Source organism: Xylocopa sonorina, chromosome 9 (genome assembly GCF_050948175.1).
Source record: "Xylocopa sonorina isolate GNS202 chromosome 9, iyXylSono1_principal, whole genome shotgun sequence".
NCBI lineage: Eukaryota > Metazoa > Arthropoda > Insecta > Hymenoptera > Apidae > Xylocopa > Xylocopa sonorina.
The window spans coordinates 6,631,288-6,658,553 of NC_135201.1; the positions used below are offsets into that span (position 1 = coordinate 6,631,288).

Genomic DNA, 27,266 nt, shown 5'->3' on the forward strand with positions numbered 1-27,266 from the left:
TGAGCTATTTCTCATCTGCGAAACAGCCTCGCGAAGAAGCGGAATTTCGCGGACGTAACTGGCCACTTTGTATGCGTCGCGTATATCCCTGCGAGCTACATCTTACTCAAATCGTCGCGGTTTCCGCTGTTATCTAAACACAGGACGCGTGACGATTCCACGTTTTGGATATCTACGTTGCTACGGAAATGGTGGAACAACGAAATATTTTGCGAGAGCCTAATCCTTAATTTCGATATGTTTCATAAATTTTATCCTACTTTAAAAGACCACGAGTGAAGGTAACTGATAGGGTGTTTGAGGAAAATTATGTTTACTATCGAAGATTAGGTTACTCAGTTGATGACAAGACATCCTTGGCGGTTAAAATAATTATTCTGCGCCGAGATAATTTGGTAGGAATCCAAAATCGTGATATACTTGGAATCCGAGGTTTCATTATTTTTGTAGCACCATAGGATAATTTTAGAAGAGCAATTTCTAAAGTGTCGAATACGGTGGAGTCGCTGGTCTCAGTTTAATCATCGTAATGGGGAAACGCAAGACGTTTTTCAAGGGAAATAGATTCAGCACTTATGTCACTCGGCAGGGAATCGCCATTGGTTGACACGCAATCCTGCTTCTGCAATTCAATCGCGCCTAACGTTGCATCGTGTGTAATGACTTCCTGCTGACACTGCGAACGCTCCAATTTATGATACGTCGGGATTAACTCTTCGACTGGGAGCGCGAAACTTGAAACCCTTCTAACAGCTGTTGTACAATGTTGGTGAACGAAAAATGGCTGGTTCGCACGATCCGTCACAATTGATTGGTGGATCTCGACCGTTCCAATAAAATTGGAATTCATATCGCGAGTGAAATTATTCACGAGTGCCTTTACCAGTAGAAAATTTTCAAACGCACTTTCGGGCTAATAAAATATTTATACGCGTGACAGATATTAACGCGAACGACAGACATCGTCCAAATGGACATTTCGCATATTACGATTTAATATTCACAAAAACTTCGCGCCAGATTATTTTAGAAACGTCCAGGGCATCATACGTGACAACATAATTTACAGTATCGCGATCATCATTCATATTTACGATGGCCTGTGCATTTCGAACGATATTCCTGGTGGACATCTGCCAACTTGCTATACCAAGATAGCCGATGCGCAACTGTGTCCATTGGAATTATCCTCGTATATTTATGCTTGGGGAATATTAACAGGAACAGGCCACTACATTGTTTCGATCGACTGTTTGTGTTTAAAAAATGAATCTCGAACAGATAGCTGATTGATCAGAAAATTTTCTAGTACCATGTATTAAGTCCTCGATTCAATGTTTAAATTATACAATCTTCTCAATAAAATGCTAGATTTAACCAAATAAAACACGCGTTGTTTGTCACGTAGAAGATCGAATGCACTTGAACAAACAGCTGTCGAATTCGAGCCATCTCGATAAAACAATCGTTCGATTCGATTACGGTTCCGACGACGCTCGGAAGTCGCTGTCTTCGCAAGGATCGTGCAGGATCACGGCTGTGCGTGTAAGAATTTCGCGATTCCACCGCGATCTTGTCGAATTATGATAGCAGAGGGCCGCGAGGACACGTGCCCCTCTGTTCGACGGTATTAGAGCTGTGCCAAGAGGGCAAGAGTGCGCGGAGATGCGGCGGTATCGATAGCTAACCTTCTCGATCGCGATGTCAGTCGAGGCCAGAGCCAGCTGCACGACCACTTGCGCTTCGGAGACTGATGGTTCGTTCTCGTTAATCCCTCGTTCAATTACTGGCTTTCGTCTAGTTTACATTGTATCATTTTATCGATTAGCTGCCTCGCTTAACGATCACGCGAAATTATTTCCGCGTGATTGGAAATCCCGTGATTAGTAGCAGGACGGAGTTTGATTACCGTACGAAATACAGTAGCTTTCGTTTGAAACGTGAAATCCTGGCCTAAAATGAATGATTATCGGATCAAGGTACTTTGTGTGTATGGATTTCACGTGTAGGCGGACTTTTGTCTAAAGTTTTTGCCTGTAGTCTTCTTTAGAGGGAGTTTTGAATGGAGAAATTGTTGGTTTGAAGAGCGTCGTCGGGGGACGTTCAATATTGTCAGGTTGACGAGCTCGATGGTTTTGCTGGCATTAATCTTAGTCGAGACGTCGTTCAGGAATGATCTATGTGGGAACTAACGCGATCGTGGTCTGCTCGTTGGTAGTTAGAGCGCAGCGGCGACCAAATGAATAAGCAATGTCCCAGATGAACTCGATAATAAATAGCTCGATTCGAACTTTCGTTCTCGTTCCAATGTCGTGCTGTTGAATTAATAAACGCTAATCCTAAACGTGTACTACGATCTCGTTTCTCACGTACTAACAGACGGAGATTACGAAACGTCTAGCGAAGGAGCAATCCGTGGCACGCAAGTGAAGCGATCGAAGGAGATCCTCCCAGTTAATCCAGGGAAAATGGGCTCAGAGCGTGCCTACGAACCAAAGGAGGAAAAATCGTCAGATGAGTTGTCCTACAGCCGAGAAGCCGCCTTTGTATCCAGCGTTTTAGCTAAGTCAGAGTCCATGCCAGTGTTTAAGAGCACGTCCTCATCGAGAGATGATAACGACGAAGAACATGTGTCCCTGACGTCAGAGTCTTCCTTGGCACGTAAGAAGAAGCTGAAAATGATTGTGGCTCGAATGGATCCGCTTTTATCATTCGATTCTAACACAAGCGTCTCAACAGACACCTCTCGAGCGGATCGAATTAACGAAAAGATCGAGCCCAAGAAGATGGAATCGAAAATCGAGCTGCCCGCGTTCCAGGTGACCGAGTATATTTTTTTTATCAAAGGGAGGAGACTTTGATCGACTTGGTTTCGGTTTAATTAGATTTCTCTTTAATGTAAACGTCGCTTCTGAGGATACCAATTAATGCCCTAATCCTTAAGTACTTTCTAGGGACCTAGTTCGAAACGTTGGTCCTTTAGGACACTCGCGTCGATCTAGCGAAATTAAATTGTAAAATTAGATCCCACTTTGTGTCCAAACATCGATCTTCAATAATCATTTCTTCTGTAGAGTACCATCAACGATTCGCAAGGCTGTACAGGGGAAGTGAAGTTCTATGAAGTGTTGGAAAATAATGAATCCCCCAAAGAGAAGACGAGGAGCAGATCCTCCAGCAAGGAGCCAGTAAAGCCAGAACAAACCCAAGGAGATGACGATTTAATAGACATCGCGGAAAATCCTCATCCCTCGATCAGATCGTTCTATTGGCCCCCTACTCCGGATAGAGAGGACTCGTCGCACCATTACAGGCAACAACCACGAATTACAGACGTGGACGCCATTATGAAGATAGATGGCGAGTTGGCTCCGCTTCAGCATCAGCTAAACGAGATAAGAGGCAAATTTCGAGCTTTGAACCTCACTGTCCCATCGATATTAAGTCAGGATCGCTACACGGCACAGTACATGCCACGTTCTAACATATCTGGCTATTATCTTCACAGAACAGAGACTTTTAGCAGGGACTCCAACGTTAGCGACATGACTCGTCTAATTCCTCATCAACCAGAGAATAGAGGTTACCATGGCACCAGATATTCTTATTCCACGTATGAAACTGCCCCTGTAACTCAGGACTTTTGCTCCATAAAAGAATCCGTCAGTAGAAACGCGAGTATCGCGAATAAAAATTCATTTGAGATCATGGATCCTCGAGTGGGAAGGAACACATCGAACGAGGTTGCCAACTGGCAGATTAAAGAGAACGACAGCTACGTTTCTGCGAAGAACTCTTTCTTCCAGTTTGGGATGCATAACGATCCATCAGGATCGTTGATTCCGTCAGTGAGCAGTTCGTGTTACAGGTATCCACGAAATAGGGACTATCATAGACCACACACGTCTTCATACTATGAGTTAAGAGCTGGGGGATCCAACAGTAGTTATGCGAGGCAGAATGGAATGGCGTCCACTTCTAGTAGACCAAGGCGTCAAGAATATCGAGATATTGCTGAATACAAAAAGGATAAAATATTGCAGGCAGAACTTGCACGTGAATCGAAGAAGCTAACCATAGACAATTCGACTGTCACTTCTAGTCCCCAGGTTCGCCTCGCCAATACCAATACTTCTGTGGAAGAACATTACACCCATAGAGTAGTTGCTGAAGAAAGCACGAGTCCTAGGGAATCGGTCATGGCACATAAAATTTCCAAGGAGGACTCTGATAGTAGCTTTGGTAGGCCCCAGGATCAAAGTATCTCAGCATCCTTAACAGTAATCGGGTCAGATGGAAGTAGCAGGACCCGTTACGTGAACTATACTCGCGTGGACAGCCAGGCGTCACTGGTATTGTCAAAAAAGGACCAGAGTGTGAACACGTTGGTACCGGATGGTATCCAAAACGATTTTTTGAATAAACTAACGAAACAGAAGGTTCGAGAGCTGGACGTTGAGCCCTCAGGATCAAACCTGACGGAAATCGTTAGAAAGTCCGTGGAAACTCTATTGAGAGCCTCGAAGTCTGTTGAAACAAGGAAATCAAATCCTCCCAAGGACCTCAAGAGTGTACAAGTAGCCAAGACTAACGAGAAAGTAATTATCGTTCCCATTCTCTTCACCGATGGGATTCCAGAGCCACCAAAGGTTCCCCTGTTCAATTTCACTAGATCCAGATGCCATTTACCGAAGTCTAGTCACCATCTGATGAAATTAGACAAGAAATCATCGTCTGCGACGCAAGGCAGCGTTTTCTCCGGAAACAGCGTCGAATCTTCGACATTGGGATCATCGTATTTGAACCAGAAGTTGATGAACAGGAACAGTGGGGTGTCGATGTCCTATGTTAGTAGAACTGGTTCTTCTTCGCGTTGCAGAACTACATCTCACGTGTCAAATACTTTAAATGCCATGTCAGACTACCATCATCATCATAGTAAGCACAGGGGCAGGCATAGTCGTTCCAGTAAGGCACACTCTGAACCTACGAAGAGGGTAACGAAGAAGGTGATCCAGGGAATGAGAAGTTCACCAGAGGAATTTCTTTGCGATACCTGAATGCGGTATCTTCGTGTCATTTGTATGGATGTTACTTAAGGATTATAGATGAAACGACTAGCTTCTGAGATCGTAAAGCCACACTTGGACCTTTGCTCGGGTGGGGCAGGTGTTACTGACTCTGTAGACTCTTTGGACTACCATTACATTATAAATACGAATTGAAGACACGTTTTGGGGTCGTATCATGCGCATCGTTGCAGTGACGAAGCTCTGACTATGATCTTTATACAGTTTATTGTAGATAAGTTTGTGGTGTCTCTTGTATACGGTTTTTCTTGAAGTAAATATAACTATTACTCGGAAAAATGAACTCACAAAATCGCGTTTAATCTATTTAGATGAAGTAAGAATACGAAGTTCAGAACTCGACGGAACTGGAACCTGTAGCTTAAAGATCGTTGCAAGCCAACATGAAAAATGATCGTATTCACGTTGTTTTAGGTATTGAGACGCTAAAACGAATCTCGTTATACGAACAGTGTCACTGACGTAGAAGTCGCCAAGCGATAAGTGGTCGCAGACAATCAAAGCATATAACATAGATAACCGAGCCCGCGTTTGTAAACCGGTTCTCTGTCCAAGGAAATCTGTTTGACATGGCGTTTCACGGATCGCTACTAACTGGTGCATGTGAAACCCTGACTGATCATAAATCGAGGCTGATCACCGATTAGCCAACTGTTGCACACAGTTTTCTGCAGCGTGGCGTGCACTTAACTCCACCCTCGGTAATCACTGTCAAGACTTGTCTGCTTACAAGTCCAATTGCCACGTGTACCGCTGTTTCTATGGGAATCTGTGGTTTCTCCGTCTGTACAGAAGGGAGACCTCTGATCGAAGTGTCAAGGCTTGCCAGCGGTCTGCCAGCTTTCATAGGTGACTCAAACTGTTCGAATGCAAATGTGAAACAACGTGTTACAGAACGCATTAAAGGTGTCGCGTAACGGACGAGAAAGAGCAAATGGAACGCGACGTCGTTATGGTTATGCCTGTACAGTGAACGTACCCGCAAGAATATTCGCCATTAACGCGTCCCTGGCAACCTGCCAGATAATTTGTCTTGTCACCAGCACTTCAGCTGGGTATTTACAGCGTCGGAGCGTCGTTGTCCGGTTGTTCACTCGCCGGCACGCGCAAATGGCCCTTGATCACTGGCAGGCCCCGGACTTTCGGCGCAGCGGACGCGCGCTTGACAATGACACGCGCTCGCTTTCGAGCCGCATTCGCAATGCAACCGCGCCCGAGTCGCTTTCGAACGTAGCCGGCACCTTTTGTCTGGCTTTATTTTTATCACGCGCCGACGCGAAGTCATTCATCGCGTGTCGGACGTAGTAAATTGCGTATTTATCGGCGCTCATTGTTGGGAATGAATGGGTGTCTTGTTGTCTCGAGTGGACAGCCTGCGTCGTTCGGTAAAATTCAAAGACGATCGGGAAATATATCTGGAATGGAGATCGAAATCCTTCCTGTTGGCAGGAAAACAAGGGAGGCAACTGAATTTCGCGTTTGGAACGCGAAACTTTCTATGTAGCATCAATTTTTCCAGCTGTTGCACGCAGCGACGTACAATTTCCCTCAAAGCGACGAGAAGAATAAAGGAGGGGAACGAAGCGCGAAGGGGCTTCGAGAAATTCTTTCTCGGAAAAAGCGAGCGAAGTATCAGAACTCTCCCAACCGCCCCATCTATTCTCCCCTGGAGTCTCATTTGCGGAATCTATCCGACCATTTATTCGTCTCCCATTTCCGAAATCCTTCTATCGCCAGAATTTCAGTCGTCCATCAAGAATTCTAGCCGATGATCGTCCCGTCCCTTCGCCTCCGGCAAAGTATCTGCGGTCCGGCGCGTGTATGCACGCCGACATGTCGATAACGCGTTACGGGGGTGAGCGAAAAGCGGCGGTGACCGAAGGCAAATAACGTTTCACCGCGACGGAGACCGCAATCGATGCTCCCTTCGTAGAAATTTCTCGATAGCGGGTTGGTAGCTTCCTAATTTTTCCTCGTGTCGTTGCCTGGCTAACCCCTCCATCGTTGCTCCCTCCACGTTTCTCCATCGTGCCGTTGTTGGCTGACTTACGATATTACGTAAAACTTAAATCAGCTAAGCTATTAGGAGATTACTGAAAAATCGGGTAGCTCGCGGTCGTGCTTTACGTAACAGTGTGTTGTTAACAGGTAAAACACGCGTGGTCGTGTACGTCTGAGCATGTACGCCAGAGGGAAATTAGGAGGATGCCTGTTGCGAGGAAAATTAACGGATAGGGTAGTTCTTTTGGATCTCTTTATAGAGGGAGAAGAGGAATATTTTTATTAGAGATGTACTATTAAGTTCCGTGATCATAACGGGGATGTATATTCTTAAATAATGCAGGAATAAATTATTTTTTCACATTGCGATGTGAGACTGCGTATAATTAAAGTGGAAACTACAGTCGAGTCTTTCAAATGTCCCATTTTCAGCGACTAACTGAAATTAAGTAGATTGTACCGATGAAATTCGTGTCAGCGTGTCTGAAACACGTCCTCATTATCCCGTGTTAGAGCGCGAAAAGAAGAAGACCACCAGCGATCGCTATTAACGAGACACCACGGTTACACCGGCCAGGCGTTCCCTGGAAATCCGAGGGCACGGTCCATTGAGTGAATCATTAAAATCCTTTTGTGGTGGAGAATCGCGAACAGGACTTTCCCGCGCAAAGGACGAACCTCTACGGTTAGTCGCGAAGCAATTTCCTTGCGCCTCCTTCCTGCGTCGTATTTGCGCTATCTTCGCGGGACAATTCCATCCTGAGGTAGAGGAGGGACGCCCCTTTTCGCAATTCGTATCCTCCACCGAGCGTAAGATCGACGGGTTTTCTTTTGTTTGAAAAGTAATTGCTTTTCGAGTACGTTCTGCTTTTAACCATTGTTGCTTTGAAGCCCGTCGAGTCCGTTCGATGATATGACAAAATAACTTGCGTCTAATCGTCGTTACGATTCTGATGTTGTTACTGCATCGATAAGTAACTTTACTGTTATCTATACAAGTACTGATTAAAAATGAATTTTTGCTAAGATCCAGTAAGAGTGTGTGCTCGAGAGGTGCGATATGAAATTTTTGCGGAAACTTGATACCGCTGTTATTGGGTCGGTAATGAAACGCGGGGAGGTACGATTATTTATAGAACTCCAAAATTGTTCGATCAACGGGTGTGCCAAGTGTGGGATATTCGCAGAAATTAGTTGAAACGGTGCACGTCGTTTGTCATCAACAATGAAGGGATGCTAAAACACGATTGTCACGGTCCTCAGTTTCAAAATTAAGCATTAATTTTCAGAGTAAACACGGCGGGAAGTGAACGCGTCTGGGACGTAATATTGGTTAATATTTTCCACGGTTTTCCACAGCGGTTAACTTTTTCGATCTACGCAAACGATATTTTCGCTAATAAAATTTTTTAAAATTCCTAAAAAAGTATTTAGAAACTATTCTGCGTTTCGTACCGCCTCCACGATGGCACTCGGTGCCTTATCGTAAACAGAGGAAGCGATTCCTTGCACGTTTCGCGTTTTACGCTGAGTCTCGTGTTTTGTCACGAACACGCGCTGATATTCGCGATATTTCTGCAAAAATCCACTGTTGCGTGTCGGAAATTTACCGCCTTGAAGCGTTGCCAATCGCGGAGTTACGCTCCCATCATGTTCTTGAATCTCTATCACCAGTCTCCCTGATAGCAGATAGTTGGCAAAAATCGCCAGCTACGTGTTGCCATTAACGCGACGTTTAGACTTACGAAATTAGCTAATACCAACAACAGGCGATTCGTCGAGAGATATTACGAAATCAGAATTGCGTTGTAATCGATTTAAAAATCGCTGGAAGTCGGCGCACACCACCTCACACGGTGCTTAAAAATGGCGCAATAATTTATGGGACAGCTTAACAGGCTGTAAAAAAATTGGAAGGATCTCGTTTCCTTGTCCGACGTTTAAATTAAAGCACGCGAAAACGGTGGGAACAATTTGTTAAACGTTCGAATGGAAGCGCCTTAATTGGGTTGCTGGCGAAATTTATGAGAGTGTGCAGATATGCATGGCGCTGTCACTGACTGGCTCGTTAGCATGCGCACGCGTACCAGCAGAGGCTGTCTAAAATTAATAACATTGTACCTCGTGTACGAATTAAACAAATCCAAATAAATTCCGTTCACGCGACGTACATTTATCAGATTAAACGTGTTTGCAGGTAAAATTGAGGCTACTTGTTATACTCCAACATCCTCATCGGAAAATAACACTATTAAACGTACAGATTGTACGATGCCAATATTCCAGTGATTTTGCTGGATCTGATAAACCGTTTCGATTAATAAAACAAAAAAGGGAGGCTGTAAATCGTTAAACGAGTTATAAATAAATTGGATAAGCTGAATGAATACTTTCTCTGTTCCCCTGAATAAACTCGACGCAGAACGGCGCTAAAGAAACTAGATGAAAACGAATATTCGCATGATTGGCATGTATAATAACACGTGGGGGGATGTAGACCGGAAGAGCGGTGAAATTTCACAAATTTCGCAGCCGCGCGCAAATATTGGCTTAACGTCGTCTGCCACGTGTGCATAATGCAATTAATGCGGCGCAGACGTTTAATCCCATTCGGTGGTAACGTTAGAAAGAAGTCGACTACCCGGACAGGTGTCGGACACATCAATTTCCCGTCGACCGAGGCGCGCGTACAATCGACAGCCCGTTTTCGTGATTGTCGCGTGTGTGTTTAACAGGTGTTGCCGCGTGTGTACAGGTGACATCACCTGAGTAATTATGCCGTCCCGACGTTCGATACGCCGGTACGTGCCGCGGGATGAAAAAATAATGCCGCACAGGAGAATCGAAGCCCGTTAATTGGTGATTAATACTTGCAAGTTAGCGCAAGTGTTGCAATTGTCAATTACTGTGCCAATTAATTTAGTTACGCGTTAGAAACTACCTACTTTTTCTCCTTCGTTGGATTTGAAATTCGCGTACGCGAGCGAGACGGGAGATTTTCAGGTTAATCTCAAGAAATTCGTTTCCGGTTGTGTTTTGCGCGCGAGATAGAAATTCGGAGCACTGTACACGAGAAATCTTATAGATGTGCGTATGCAGTAGTTTATTCGCTTTTATAGTCTTCGCTTTTTGCTGCCGTAAAGCGCCACAGGAGTGAACGAACTCCTTGAATGGCGAAGGTGAACGAACCTCCTCTGTTTAATATGTATGACAAGCGTTTGATGTGGTACAGACGAGATCCAGAGGCTACATGCAAGATTGACGTTCGATTTCAAGCAAACTATGCGTCTGAGTGAATTCTGAGAATCCACGCAGAGTACTGTTAACCGTGAAATCGTGTTTAGACTGAATATTAGCCTCGTAAAACGACGTTACAGTTAACAGTGTTCAAACTAACAAATCTTATTCACGGCTGTTCCTCGGAATTCTTTCGATCCTTTTCGAAACAGAAAATATTTACGTTACTCTCATTTTCAATACGCACAATAGATACTTCAGACGTTCCGTTACTCGCTCAAACAGCGTTCGCCGTTTTGGTTTAACGATGGACTTTCCGGCACTCCGGCCAGTGTCCAGAAATAGGATCACGCTAATAGAATGCCTAAAATATCTTCAATATCCTCTTCCCAGACTCTCATTTAATTTAGAATAAGCTAATGGATCTTTAATGTCGTCTACCACTTACACGCATGTTCTTCGAGGTGCGCAAAACATTCAACTTTAAATAAACGACCGTCTTTTATAAAATCGTAGGAAAAATATTATCGTGTGGAACGGATCAAGAAGAAATCACAATCTTGCAATCGAAGGAAATATAAAAATTAGAACGTCGATTACAATTGTTTTAAGTCATGAGATATATCGCAGCGAGGATATCAGCTCGCATTGTGTCGCAGGTATTCGAGACGCATTAAGATTCGATCAAGTGTGGAAGATGATAAAAACTTACCAGTGTAGAGAATTACGTGATACGGTTGCAAATACACGTGTAACGCTGGTACGCCGTGCAGCGACAACTCTTTGGTACGTGACGCTGAATTTATCAGGGTGACTCCAGTTCCTTGCAGCTATCGTCACGGTGCTTGAACGTGTCCACTAATCACTATGATAATGCCTCTCCTACGATGCATTTGCATACCATTGCACGATGCACACTTCCCTCAGGCGTATCTACGTTCCTGCAAAAAAGGGTTGTTATTATTTCCTATGTTATCTCAGTCATAATGGCGTGCATTAGCGAGCTATCGAAGCACTGTTCGTTACTTAATTTAGTGCGCGTTTTCGACAGGAAATGAGAAATCTGTTAGCACAGAAAATCAATCGGAATTCTTCTCAACTCGCTACTTTAAGATGTTACCAAACTGAATATGTTTCTGCAATATGTTCGATATGAGTAATCGAATATTCTCAAAAGTTTTCGAGGAATAAATTGTCTGTTTGATTGACAAGGAAGATTGGGGGGTGGAAATGGTACGAATCCAGAGCCAATGGGGGACAAATCGTGGGAATATTGGAAAAATCCTCGCCTCCGACCCGACGAGAAGTATTCGACTCTTTTCTTCGCGTTGAAATGTCGGCGAGTTTCGATTCGCGAAAGTTTCTTGAGCAAAGTTTCATATCTACTTATCCTGGATGCAGATTTTTTCGTTTTCCTACAGGACGCTTGAATCTGTACGAAATGGAGCAACGTTACGTTGGCGGTTTTATAAATAATCGCGCGGCAGATGTGCATTTAATAAAAATGATTGCTAATGCGAATGGACAAGGTTTCAAAGTGTTTCTTGGGAACGTTAATAAATAGTAACATCTTCTCCTAATCACGTGCCTGATCTCTCGTTGTTAACTACACGTCTAATGATATATTGCCATTTGACAGAATGACCATGCATCAAGTAATAAATGTGCGACGCCAATTATTGGATCGCGAGGTATGCCCGAGGCGTTACAATCACGTGTTTCTCATTACCCATCGACTGCTGTCCCTGTTAAATGGAGACGAACGTCAAGAAACATTAACGAGACCCAACATAATCAATGGTTACGAAAGGCTGCGCCTTTATTAGGAATATTTCTCCGCGGATAACTTCTCGAGTTAAATGATACGAATAAAAAGCGATCGCGACCGCAAAAGTATTTAACTTACAAATTATATATTGGAAATATTTGCGTACGATGAATTCTATATTTGAATTATTATTTTACATTGCAATTAAATGTTGCGTATGGGAGTTCTAGAGCGGAACGCTGGATAATACGAAATCAAATGTTTGCTCCCCAAAGTATAATTACCCATGCATCAATGATCATTAAATACCGATCAAACAGTGAGAGGTAAAATTGCCAATAATTGATAGCCTCAGAATTGAAAATTTAATGATAGTTTGAACCGTGCGACATGCATTTAAGTTAAAAACTATTCTATTAACAATTTGGGTTACAAATGTGTTTTATCATGGAGACATACTTCTTTTTCACTAATTTAAATAACAAGAACACACTCCTTAGCATATCGCCAAGGACAGAGCCGAGTGTGTTTCTGAGAATTCTACTTCACGAAGTGCTGTTTGAAAACTACATTTAACAAGCAATTTCGAAATGTAAAAGAAAACAATGAAATCAGATTTTTATCAGGACACAGATAAAGTACGATATTATTTTATCGATGTGTACTTTTATATCACACATTTATCAGCTATCAGAAAGCATAAAATTTACTTTACTCTGATCGAAATAAAAATAAGTCTTCAGATTCGTCGAATCTTATTTCCCAGTCCAAATTGTCCCCATTCTGTTCTATTTCCATTCGTCTATTTTTCGTTATAGAACATTTTATCAAATTTCATTCGTATTTTCTGAAAGAGACTTTACAGATAGTGTTGTAGATTGTCTCTGTTCGGTATCAAAATATTTAGTTTGTTTTCGTTGGTCCATAAAATGGAAACCTGCACGAAAGCTGAGAAATTTGCGATATTTTCACATCGATATGTGAACTGTACGCTAGAAATAACTCAATGGGTCACGAAAATGGAAATGAAGACTATTTTCCTTCGATCGGGCCGATAATGCACAAAGGGTTCAGAAATTCGAAGGAAAACTGTACCTTGCTTCCCCAAAATGCATATATTACAGCATATATAGAAGCTGTATTGGATAAAATACTTCATACTGGCAATAAAAAACGAAAAAAATGCTATTATCTATTTGAAAGCACTTTCCTCCTGTTTCTGTATTCTCTTTGAATGTAAAATTGGATTAAATGAAAACTATCAAATAGTTAATAGTATTATTCTTTTAGTATTGCTTTTTTCTAAATTTCTTGAATAAATGGATGGTAGAAAAACCTGACAGTATTTGCGATACTTTTTCCCATAAAAGCATTCGATGTTTCCTACGTACTGAAAAACAAAGAAATCAAAATAGTGCAAATGGCTGGACTTGCTACATGTTGTAACAGTTCTTTTTCGAAACAACAATACCCATCACTTTAGTGAACGAACATTTGATATCGAACAATACGGATATAAGTTTGAAAAAAGTTAACCTACTTTCTACTTGTACTACGACAAGTAAAATAAAATGATTCACGTATTTCGAAAATACTTTGAAATTTTATCCAGCTTTTTATTGGAGTAAATGCATAAAATGACAACTGAGAAAACTTCGTTTATCACAAACAAATTTGCTATTTCTTACAAAGAACCAACTAAACATATGAAATACGAAACAGAAGAATTACTTACAAAGAGAAAAATGAACTCACAATGTAGGTTAGAAACACACATCATTACGCAGAAACTTAACAACGAAAATAAAACAAGCACGATAATCCGTATTAACCCATTTCCACCGATGCATACGAAAATAGTGCTCCACGATACGAACCAGATATTAAACAACACTAAACACAAGGTAAATACCCGATAACATGGCCGAACGTTCTACGCGTCGCGCTCATTTATCAATTACTTATTCTTCTAATATAACAAACGTAACTTACCCTCGCATCGTAGTTTCTCGAATCTTCGTTCCACGCCTGTGTCACTCGCTCGCTCGAAAACCACAGACTAAACTCGTGCACGAGTGAATAACAAAACAATGTCACTGGGAAAGGATAAAACCGAATCGCGCCGGTGAAATTGTAAACGTTCAACTAGCCATGTTCGTATTCGGCCGATTCCGCGGGCGTTCGTGCACATTCGACGCTGTAAGTCGGCAGCGCCGCAGCGCGGGTTGTTTTCGTGTCGGGTCGGTTGTGCTCGCTGTTCGTCCGTATCGCGTTCGCCACGGTCGTGCGAAAGCGCACGGCACCGTGCTTTCATTCATCCGTAGCCGGGTCGTTGTATAGCTGCGTTCTTCGCAGTGTCGCGGCCCCCCCTGCGCCAGGTCGCGCGGTTCCGCTCCTACCCTCGCTCCGTTCCATCGTCTGTCACAGAGCTCCGTCGACACGGCCAGTCAGCCGTGTGTGCAGTGCCGGTCCGTACGCGCATCGTGCGTGTGCGCTTTTGCTTCTCGCGTCCTGCGCTCGTTGAAAATTCGCACCGTGGTCGCGCGCGGCGGAAACGAGGCTCGCCAGTCGGAAGTGAACCGTGCCGCGGTTCGTTTCAACGGTCCGCGTTCCGATTTTCTCGCGTCCAACGCCTGCCTCGTTGCGCTTGTCCCCCGTCCGGAGACTTCAGTGATTGGAGACCGTTTTTCCTCGAGTCGCTTTTCGTGGCCGTGCGCGTCGAAATGCGTGTGTGAGTGTGCGCGGCGCCATTTCTGCGAGGCTGGGTACATTGACACGCCGGCGAACGCGGGGTTGATTAGAAGGGAAGCCGCAGGATCCAGTGGAATCATGTGAGTAAAATACTTGGATAGTTGATTGCGTTGGGTGGCGCGCACGCGAGACACTTCTCTTCTCGATAATTCGACTTCTTGGTAAGAGTAAGACGTCGTACCTTGAGGCTTTTGCTTTAGCTCACCTCTGTCCTTGTGTACGAAAACAAACGTGAAACGTCGCACTTTTCACTCATGCATTGGATAGTTCGAATAAGGAACAAGTCATTTATGTACGTAGATAGTGGCTATGTATACACGTACGCTGTACGAGCTGTTTTGCGGGAAACAAGAGGGGTGATAATTCATATGGACGCGGTTATGCAACGTTCCCACGGTCTGTCGCTTGTAGTGCGTTTACAACAAGTGTCAAATATCGCACTTTTTCACGGCATTATCGTTCATTAAAAAGTTCGCGATAATAGTTAATAAAGTACAGTTTGGATCGTAAATCGCGAGGTTGTTTTATGGTTGAGTCGATTCTTTTTCGAGTTTCCTGTAATTTACACGATTCGGATGATGTATCGATATCCGCGGCAATCAATTCCGTCTCCTCCATCTTGCGCGCAAGGGTTGCCGGGTAAATTATTCCTAATCGCGACGTTCGACAAGTGTCTCGCGTGCGTGTGTGCCTCTAAATTATCGGAGTCATTATTTATCATTCGAAACATGTAAAACATGTGCCAATGCTGTGTGTCACGTAAACGGAAATTTTCGACGAGAATTAATGGACAAAGATACGTTCTATTCGAATATAAACTGCGACGGCTTCAGAGAAGAAGCAAAGAACCGTAAAACAGGTAAACTTCCAAGACTTCGTTCTATCTCGAGTAAAAATGTTTCTCTCTTTCGTGCGTTGTTTCTATTCGAGACCTGCTGTGTGGCAATGTATAATAGCGTACGTAACAAAGTGAGAATAATTAGTTATTAGCCCCGTTAAGTTGGTACAAGTGTTCGACGTAATGGGTCTCTTGTTACGAGTAACTCGTAGGATTGTTTGGTATTATGAAAAGCGTGCTGTTCTCGTTCGAGTCTTTTCGCCAACTTCCCCTCGTTATTGGTATTTCCGGTCCTCTAAACCGGAGACATATATTTTCGGAACGATTTCCATTGCAGCGCGAAACTAATACTATTCGCTCTGCTACTATTTCTCCACCCTTTAAGCTTTATTTGCTGATATCTTTAGCGATTTGCTGAAAAAATGTCATGTGGAAATTGAAATTCGCGCATCGCTGATTTCAATAAATTTATTCGCGCCAATACGAAATCATAATAGTTATTTATACTGTATTACCGGTTTTCGTTTACATTATTATTATTATTATTATTTCCTTAATTAATTATCAGTAATTATTGTTAAAATAACGTGGACTGGGGCAAATCGGCGAAAATATGTAAATATTTGCGAACCATTCTAACGAGTTGATTAAAAGACGGTAATTACATGGACGGTGAAATCGAAATACGGAATCAGCATCGAAATATGACGTTACGTAAACTGGCCGGTTCATGAAAATTCATCGGCGCGGATTATACCGATACGGAATATTTCGCGCCAAGCGGAAACAAGATAAACGGTAGACAATTTCAGAACAGCAAAAGTCACTCCCATGGGTCCCACAATGGTTTACTTTAACGCGGATTCGTTTCAATTTCGACGCAGAAAAGTTAGGAAAGTGGACGCCGTTATTTTTAACAGGAAACGCCTGCTCGTTACGCGGCCAAGAATTAACGAAAATTCAGCGTTCCACAGCCCCTACACCCAAGCCCTCTCTCCCATTTGTCTGAATTTTAACGAGTTACCAGCGCGAGTTTCAATGAACTCTGTATTAAAAATAGCTTCCTTTATATTCCTCCTTTATACTCGTTCGTTTAGAAGAAAATTCTCTATTCCGACGAGAAGGGCAGCAAGTAATAATTGGCATAAATGAATTGTATGGTCGGAGTGAAACGATAAAGTGGCGGAACGCTGTGGTAACGTGATTAGATGCAATGTGGTTAAGATAGAGTTCGTAATATGTGCAGATTGTATTGCGGAGTGTAATAAATTTCGATGGATTTCTTGTATTTTGCATCCTGACAAGGAAAACTGGAAAATTTGAGAAATCTATTGAGATCGAGATCTCTGCATAGATTTTGCAAGCATGGTTGCCTTACAAACTTGTTTGTAAGAGACACGATCTTGAATATCTTTAAAATCGTGGAAAAATTTACCACCAAGTTGAATGGTGCTTAATGATGTACAATGTCGTGGTAGAAATTTTCAAAGAAAGTCAATCGTTTCAATATTCATCCGGTCCATACTTCTTAGCAAAAGTTTTCACCATTAAGGATCATCGAGAACCATAAAACTGTGCTTCCGTTTTATGTACATCCTTCAAGGTTTCTTTGAGAGGATATTTTCATCCCTTAACTCTGTACGCTGCGCCCTTAAGTTCACCCCAACTACGTCTGAGACTTTTTTTAATTTTTCCAGCTATCGAACTTGGCTTGCTCGGTAATATTTATGAAAATGAAATACATAATAAAATGGTGTACTGAAAGGCATAAAACACGCCTACCACGATAGCGTTCAGCAATATTTTTAAACCGGATAGAATGCTAAACGTTGAAAGAAAAATAACTAGTACGTACATTCGCAGTGCATGACGAGCTGGCGAATTCTTTTTTCTTGTTTCATTATTTCCAACTTTTTTTTCCCTTCCTCACACGCGTTGTTCTGCGCGTTATTTCCGTCGAAGTTCTAACGAGGCGCCATAAACTTGTCCTCGCGACGTTACACGCTCGTGTATTTACGGCGCGTCTCAAACGGAGCTGGAAGCGATTTCTCCAGCGGCATGGAACCACGGGTTGCATAAGGCTGTTGGGCTTCGATAGGTCGTCGAATTAGAAAAATGCGAGTTCGTGACTTCAGTTAACCGTCGATTCGTTACGCAATCGCTTTGCTCGTCTCTTACCCCATTTTCCGACTAATTTTCCAACTACTTCTCGAACCAATTTACTCCGCCAGTTACTTAATCGATTTTCTTATTACATCGAAATCATTAATAAATTATCATATGCATTACAATATTAGTAAATTATTAATCATTTATGAATGATGTTGCCTGGATATATTTCGCAGAAAATCGCGTAGAGATATTCTCTACTTTCCAAATGAATTTCACTGAAAATCTCACAGAGAAATTCATATGCATATTCTTGAAGGGTGGAAAACTCCAGCACCCTCAATTTGCAAATTTAATTCAGTAACATCAAAGCTGGGGATTATATAGTTATTTTTATTAAAACTCGTAAGAAAGAAGCAATTACGGAAAGTTTAACGTCACACAATCAGCCCTCTTCGACCCGAGAGCAGCCCTTACTCCAAATGGACAGCACACGTTGTCGAGTAACTTCCGATCGATTTAACGTCTCGAAGGAATCGAAGAATTCCGAACACGTGCCTCCGTATATATCGTTGAAAATAATCGGACACTCGAATCGGATTCGAGAGCTGAGCATTTTTCTTCACACCTGCCGGCTGTTAGCAGTATTCCTCCATGGTTTATACCCGTTTACGGCACCCTGGAACGGGCAACAGATCGAAACTGTCTGTCGACGAACTTGACAAGCGGCTTCTACTTCGCGAAACGGAACTACCCTCGACGACTTTCCGATTCCGTTCCTCGTAATCGCTTGGACATCGCGTAAAAGTGATCTAACGCTTTATTTTTGTATCCTGAGAAATGTTCCCTGTGCTTCGTCGTCCGCGAGTCATTTTTCGCTGATACACCAACTTATTTTTGTACTCTGGAGATTGCTCTTTTAATTTTCCACGTTACGGGTACAATGTTTCCAGCGGTCTGCCTACGCGTAGAAATTACATGAAAATGATTGCGAATTGGTATCTGATTTTTATGCTCTGAGAATAATTCTCTCTCGTCTCCATTGTCAGTGTTTGAATTGGCTGGAGAATAGAGTGGTCACTGTGATTTCCCAAGATGAAATCGTTCGTATAGGTGGGTAATTGAACTTTTTGTTATTTCTTTTGAAAAGAATGGGGACGTGGAATCTCTTTTTTCAACGGGGATTTAAAGCAGTCGGAGTGATTGAATTTTTATTTAAAAGGATTCTCAGCGTGTGCTTCGAAAAGTTCAATTATTGGTGGAACATTGTTGTCATCGACGTCTTTTGTTGGCAAGCGTTTAAATTGTAATTCTTAACTGGGGGATAATAATTTCCGTAAATTATTCACGCATGTTTTGCCAACATATTTCACACATTTTAAGAAGGCATAGCGGCAGGAAGACGCATACGATTGTATATGGAAAGCTCACACGGTTTCATCGATGTACAGCATGAAGAACGAAACACCATTAGTCTCTCTAATGTTCAACGAGCTGACGTTCATCTAGTTTCTACTGTGATGTTTTAGATATTAATGGCAGCCTTGGCAGAATGCGTCTTTCATGTTTTGGAACGCCTATACACTTAATAAGACACAAGAATTTACTTTGAAATTAAGTGTCGTTGATGAATCTATTTCTGTATCAACTTCCATGAATATTTAATGATTAGAGTCTATAAAAATTGCGATGAAAATTTGGTTGAAAAATCGAAGTTGAGAAAGGAGGAAAACTAAGAGGAACGAAATTATATTTGAAGCTTCGTTTTCGAGAAAAATGGTTTTGAAAATGCTTGTTAGATCTAGGAGCCACCGTGCGTAGTCACACAGAATTTCGTCACATGTCATACTGCCTTATAGACTTCTACCATCGAAGCACACGTACTTGGATTTTGGAGGACCATTTCTTCGAGAACGAAGCTTGAAACAAAATTTTGTTATCCTTGATTTTCGTCTTATTTCGCTTCCCAGAGTCAATCCTTGAAATTTCTTCCAATAGTTGAAACGCATAAAATAAAATCCTAGCAACGCTCTCAGGAGATCCCACACATACACGCGTATGATTGATTCTCTACCTTGCAACGGAGGCGTGTCTTGTACGCTGCCTTTGTGCGTCGTCCAGGGATTTCCATGTCAAAGGTGTTGCAATGTAAATCTTGCGCGAGGGTAACTTTTGTATTTATTTTAGTTTTCTAGTCAGTTACATTTATCGGGTGACGAACGCTCAACGGAGAACCCTTCTCCCTCCGCTTTAAGCTATAAATATTAATGCAGCTTCCGTGGAAATTGTTTCCACTTGCGAGTCTCGAGCGCTCCTCTCCAACTTTGGATTTAATTCGCGGTTTAGCTACGTTCGAAATTTTCCGACCTCGAGGAAAAGGCTCGAGCCTCGACCACTGGCTTGAAGCTCGTGCGAAAACTTAAGAATCGACGCCGATACCTAAACCTGTCGCCGGCCGTAACAATGTATCGTCGCGCATTATGTTTTCAATCGATAGCAGGCCAGTTCTGTCCCTGAACTATGGACTTCAGTGCAAATTGCGAGCGAGTGCATCCCGCGGCAAACTTTTCCACGGCAAAGTAGATATTTTTACCCGCGCCATCCCTCGTAGATCTCGCGGCAGTTGCAATGCCGCTGCAATTATTTTCAAACTTCCCTCGGCTCGTTTCGCAGCGAGATTTTATCGCTGAAATTTTTATCCCGAATTGAACTAATCTCCCCAATCTTCCGCAGATATTCCGCGGACCCAGCGGATACAACACAGAGCGCGTAGTTTTGTTTTTTTTTCTCCTCGCTCGCCCTCGTTTCCTATTCGGTTGGTCCATTCAATGCAACCTTCACGCAGCGTTCGCGTGCAAAACTCCACCTGTTCTATACTTCTCCGTTCCCCCCCGTCTAGTGCACAGCAAAACAAGTACACTTTTTCTCTCTCTCTTTGTTCGTACGTTTTCGCCACTGTATTGTCTGCTCCTTTTCGCGAGCTTGCAGAGCGGAAGAATCAGATTCGTGCTCCCTTTCGTTGTTTCGCCGTGGAATTAGATCAACCTCCGCTTTCGACACCCAACTTTCCCACTTTTTGGATTCCCCGTAAAATGGGATCTCGAGATTTTCTCAATTCATCCCTCTGAATGGAAATTTGCTAACGAATTTTTGCAAAATTCAACCTCAAGCGCCAACTGCTGCGTTGGTACTCGTGCGAACAGGATTCGTGTAGGTTTATATCTCGTTGAAGGATTACAGAAACCTCTTCTGTTCTTTCTTTTAATTTGAGTGCATCGTTCGAAAGAAATTCAAGCTTCTTAGGAACTCTGCTCAATGTTTAATGAGTAGGTGTCGATTTTCCCGCAAGAACTGCTAGCCAAGCCCAACTGGAAACCCGAAAGCCGACGTATCGCGTGTCCGTTTGATCGATAGCTAACCTTCGAGGGTGACATGCGGTTTACCAGCACAATGGTTGAGCATATCACGGGTCAACACCATGCAGGATGCGGATAATGCGAGTCCACCGGCAGATTCAATGCCGATCTGGATCCGTGTTGCTCCATTCGTCGCGTAATTAGTCTCAGAGATACCTTTGTCCAAGCTTCTTTGAGGCCTTCAGCCGTTATCATGGCTGCACTAGTTCCGCCGGGAGTTTAACGGTCATTATCAACGTTACGGTGCTGTTTCTGTGAAGTTATTCGGTAACTGGAGCGTAGCTACTAAATTTCGCTGGAGATTATGAAGTTTATACACTGTAGTAGTTGCACAGTCATCTCCTGGAAGAGGAATTGTCGTAGACATCAAAATTGTTAATGTGCAAGCTACTGTAGAACGTTATACAGATTTGTATTATCATAGTTAAAATTCGGTTCCTGTCTCTTCCTACGTGTAAATCCTCCATTTTTCTGCAATAGAAGTTATTAAGCAATCCATGGTCACAAATCGGCCGACAATTTATTCATCGAAACAAATTACTCGACATTAGAATTCAACAAAGTTGAGATTAACTATCTTTCGCGAATATCGCTGAAAAACTTGCGCTTGACGTACAAATTGCTGGCTAATAGTATGCTTGGAACACTCGTTGGAACGGTTGTACGACTTCGAGTTGCACGATCGTCATCGACGAATCGCTCATTTCATTTTCAATCCCGGTTACCATAGGAATGCTCGTTGCTTCGCAGTGATCGACGCTAATTATCCGTGAATATCGATTGCCATCGGTTCCTCCGTTCGCCAGAAGCAGAAAACACATCTCAAATTTCTTGTAAACGCGTTTTTATCGCGACCGTCTGTTTCTCGATTTTCAACTCAATTTTCCTCGCAATGAAACTCGCCGAAGGGGCTGTAACATTTTACCATCCCCATAAATCACCGCGAGAAGTTGATTAGATTGATCGGAGGGAAGAAAAGGTACCCGCGGAAAAGAAAAAAATTCCAGTCTGACGTGGGCTCTTATCGTTCTACGTGATTCTATCGCATAAATTTCAACTTTCCCCTAGTTGAGACAAAATTTGCCACCCCACGAGCGTAGAACAGCGAGCAAGTGGTTAAGTTGGTTGAATTCGTGGGACGAAAGTCCTCGTTGTAAATTGTAATTTTGTTTTGCTTGCTGGAAAATGTTCAGACGCGGGAACGGAAACTGCGCGAGTGTCTGGCTATTGTCCGGATCTACTTAAGTCCGTCTACCGCTGCGTGTTCTGTCTCTACCTAAGTATCGTTCACGAGATGCAGTCTCGCTTCAGAAATTTTACACGAAACAGAATTTGTTGTATAAAAAAATGTTTGATCGCGATCTCTCCTCTGTCGTTACTCCCGTCTTGTCCACAGAACTTGAAACTCTTAACCGCATCGAACTCTCTGAAATAACAGCTAAACTCGTTCCATTATTCATCTCGCAGCATATCGTTGAACGCGTGCACGTTAAGGGGCACCCCTCGTACCCTCGGAAACATTTTCGCCGTTTTATGGTGTTTTTCCTGCGCTGGCAGTCCCATGAATCCGCAGACGATCCTCGAAATTCTGTCGTAAATTCCATGGTCCTGACCAAGATGATAAATAAGCCGGATGCTCGCGGTATTTTATCCGGTGTTTCATGGAAATATTGAAATACGAACGAGAAACACGACGGCTGAGCGACTTTGGCGCGCTTCGTCTGCTTCTGATCTACTACCATCGTTGAACGATCGATCTCGCATCGCCCAGTTCCGCAGCGATTGCAAAAAGTGTTTGCGATGGACGTAGCTTTCAATATGTAGCGTTTTGTAATCCCGTCTTGCGTGTCAGTTTCCACAATCGGATGTTCTTGTAGTCACGTGAATTTAGCGTTAAATAACAGGAGCGAGCGTAACGTTTGTTACAGTCTATCGTTTAATATACTACGACCTCGTTAATCGGTATGTAAATGTTGAAATAAATACAATGTGCGATTAGCGTGCAGCCAGTGCTCGATTGTCGGCAGTGAAAAAAATATAATTCGTTTTGAAATTCAAGTGGCCCTAACTAGAGCATTATCGTTTATGGGCATTAATCGAGAACGATACAGGTAATGCCCACTGAAAGGGAGTTGCAAATGAAGCCAACCGCGACCGCGACATATTAGCATAATACAGACGGATCGTGGATGCGGCTCTGCGGTGCAATTATGTGTAACTGAGGTGTTCAGCTAATCGTAATCGATATTACGGAATTAATTACCGTAATTGTGTATGATTACACGTACCGATGTCTCCTAGATGGTCAATAAAATGCATATTAATTGGCGATAAAAAACGTTCTTTTCTTTTTTAAGCCGTTCGATATTTATTCATAGCTGGCGAACTAACGAAGCTAGTGATTATTGGGCATTAAAGACTGCTCCTCTAGGACTATTACAATAATTGCTTCGGTTTGATCAATCGACATACGAAAGGAAGTGATCGAGCAGAGTTAGAAAAAGCGAATCGATGCGAAATGTCAACAGTTCGTTAGAAAACCTTATTGAAAGGGTTTAAAGTGCTGGAATTAATTTGATAAAGCAAAGGAGGCTGTAGGAACCAGGTTGCGTCGAATCAATCAGATTATATGGAACAATCGGCTCGAATCGAACAGCCTAAGTAATTGGAATTTCCATGCAATAAGATTGAAAGGCGTTCGATTCGTAGGTGGTCCCGATTACAGGAGCAAATGTCGTAGAATAACGAAATCCAATATCTTTCTATATTTTTGGAGCTCTTCCAGCCATTACCGTGATGGATAACGTATGCTCGTCTCAATGCTTGTCCCTTTGTTGTTCGCTGAAATGTTCCAGCCAATCGACATTTCAGGTTTACCCGGGGAAATTTGGGGCTCCTTTGGAGCAACCATTTCACGATAAATTTTCATTCAATTCCTTGGAAGATATGCCAAATTGAAATTGAAAAAATCCCCTCGATGATTAATACATGCACACGTACAGCGAAAACTATAAAATGACACGTGCCACTTGCGAAAAGGAGCGTGGGAGTAAATAAGCATAGTGCAATGTGACATTTTGCGATATTCTAATTAAAATATCTCTGCTGATGATTTTTCTTCATAAATAGCTCTATTCTTCTTTTATCGAGAGTCGCGAACCCTATCGATTAATGTATTAAATATATACGACCCTATTTAGAAAAACAAATTTGACCTCAATACGTCCTACACGCGTCAGCCTAGAAAAAATTATTTACACCTCGAAACTACTCAACTTTTATCTGAAACATTTTCGTGTATCGTCGACGGTTCGGGTGGTATTTACGAGAATTTTATGGGACGTCTAATCCTGTGTACAGGGTGGAGGAATCATTCCAGAGGTCAAAACGAGCTCGAAGTCAAGGATAACAAAATTACGTTCGATGCTTGGTTTTCGAAAAGAACGAGTTTAAAAGTTCGTAGCGCATACGCGCACTAATGGTAAAATCCCATAAGCTATTGCACCCGCGTGCAGTTTAATAGAGATTCGTCACGCGTCGCGCAGGATTAGGGATTTTCACGATCAGCGTGCGCGTAATTTGAAAATCGTTTTCCACGAACGCGACGCTTCAACCTGCAATTTTTGTTATTCTTGATTTTCGCTTCCAAAATCAACCTTGAAAAATCTTCTGTCTGTTTCGAGAGTTTTTTAAAAGCAAACCGTGCCACTGCTCTTTCGAACATCCTGCGCTTTGACAAAAGTTGTTCGAGCGCCGCGTGTCTCGGGGAAATATCGTGGACGCCAAAGGAAAAACAATAAAATGTCTTGAGGAACTTCCCTCTTTACTTTGCCAACAAAAGATAAACGATTCTTGCACCAATCGTAAGTTAGAAGAAAGAAGTCCATTCTAGCGTGTCTGTGGAAGACTTTTCCGTTAAACGAGTGTCCTGGAGGATTGGCCGTGGATATGGTGGCGCTTCTGGAACCGATGTTCCCCTCGTGCCGGCAGATTTCGGCCTGTAAACAAGATTCCACGATAATTAGGATGCTGGGAATTCCGATTCTGTCGCAGGGTCGACAGGAATTCGTGTGTGGCCGAGAACCAGCTTCATCGAGCCTGAAATTCAACGATTGCTTGTCGATTATTCAATTCTGTTCGAATTGGTGACTATTTCCCGTTCGTTTGGCGTTACCGCGTGTCCAATTTGACCAGCAATTGCCATCTCTGTAATCAACAAAATCCAGCTCGATACTTTATTAACAATACCAGGACCAATGGTACTGAAAAGGAATCGATTAGTGATATTTATCTGGAATAACTTTAAAGAAGTTTATTTTCACGGATTGTAAATAACGAAATTCTTGGTACACGAATTTTCTTTCTGAAAGAGAGAGAGAGAGAGAGAGAGAGAGAGAGGAAGCATGCACGATCGCCTATCGGCTTTAAATCTCGAAATTCAGGTCGCCAGGGTTCACGAGCGGAACGCAGTTCCACGGTCGTCAGTAATTATCAGTCGTCGCGTATTCTGTCGCGGATAGATCCTTCCTGAACAGGGAAAATAAAACGAGCGGAGACGTCACAGTGGAACAGAGACACGGCTAACGACAAAACTCTACACACAACGGAACAACAAAAAAAAAAGGGGGAAGTAGAATAGGGGGAAAAAGAAGGAAGAATGAAAAAAGAGAGAGAAAAGTAATTAAACCGAGAATGTACCGCGTTTTTCTCTGCCGGTCGACAGAGAAAGGTGTCAGAGGGATGAATAGACGCGTTTCACGCGACGCAGGAAGCGTATACAGCGGCGAGGAGCTGTCTTTTCAGCCGAGCTCAGCCTCTGATTAGAGGCATCGTTGGCCTCGACCAAAGAAACTTTTTCTCTAGTCCGAGAGCGTCTTAACTTGGACGTTTCGGCGATCGATCGCGAAATTTTCGCGAGCCCTTTGAAGGATCCCGATGGCTGACGGCCTTCGTCAAAGGGGTGAGCGTCGAGGATCCTCTGCATCTTTGATACGCGCCAGGGAATTTAAACGACGCGAGAATAAAGTAGTCTCTCTAAATTTTATTTAAGAAACCGTGAATTGTCGCACGCGAAGCCCCGTCATAATCTCGTGTTATTTAAAGTGACAGAATACAGCTTGTTCAATTTAGAATCGACACAACGGCGATGATTGCAAAAAGCGGTTTTTCTGGATACTGATTGAGAGGTACGATTCTGCTTACACTGTGCTCATTGTGTCCGACGCGCATTACCATAATTTATTCCTCGTTGTCGAGCAAAAAACTGCATTCGTTTCACTCGACGTGTAGAAGGAATTCGCGTGCGCGCGCACGCGCGCCTACAGATTATCCTTACGATATGAAAATTAAATATTTACACGCGCATCGACGTGATTCATATCGCGTTCTTGAAATTTGCAAGCGAGGCTCGCACGCCGGAGGAAGGAACACGTCAGCCGGAAACAAAAAGCACGCGCGATAAAAGGTGAGTTGCGTTTGTGTAGTGCGCGAAAATTTTCAGGTACGCGAGACGAATCGCGATACCCTGCCCGATTTTGTTTCCCGTTGATTTATGGTTGTTTCGAAGCTTTACCGCGTTATCGAGTTACTCGTTCCGCTTGTTCTGGCTACGAGCGTATCCTCTGGTGGTCTCCAAAATTATAAAATACTCGTCGCGGTGTATTATTAACTCTGACGAAGTTTTTAATAACCTCGAACCCCTCGAGAGACGAATTTTGGTCGCTTCAGCGGAAAGAACAATTAGTTCGACGTGAAACGTGGGCACTGATAACCTAATGCGATAGTTAAAAGGAAGATTCTGAAGGTGTATATTTGCTTTCAATCAAATCTTATTGTCGGTTCGATCGAAAATCCCATTTCGAAGCTTTGTTCAAGTTGGCATGGAGGCAAAGTCGCTCGCGAGGCTTCAGCAATTGTCTGAAACAGTTGATTCCATTCGCCTGCTTATAGTCGACGATAATGTCGTACGTAGCGTGCTCGCATCAACACCTAGGGCCTTTGAATGAATTATAACATTGGTCGCAGCACACCAATGCAAAGCAATCGCTTGCATTTCA

The 27,266-nt window shown here is 42.9% G+C and overlaps 1 protein-coding gene across 3 annotated transcripts in view; it reads left to right on the forward strand.

Annotated features, from left to right (window-relative positions):
- Nucleotides 1–27,266, forward strand: part of Dnc (phosphodiesterase dunce) — a 219,903-nt gene that overhangs the window by 71,000 nt on the left and 121,637 nt on the right. The gene's annotated exons all lie outside the window — the stretch shown is intronic.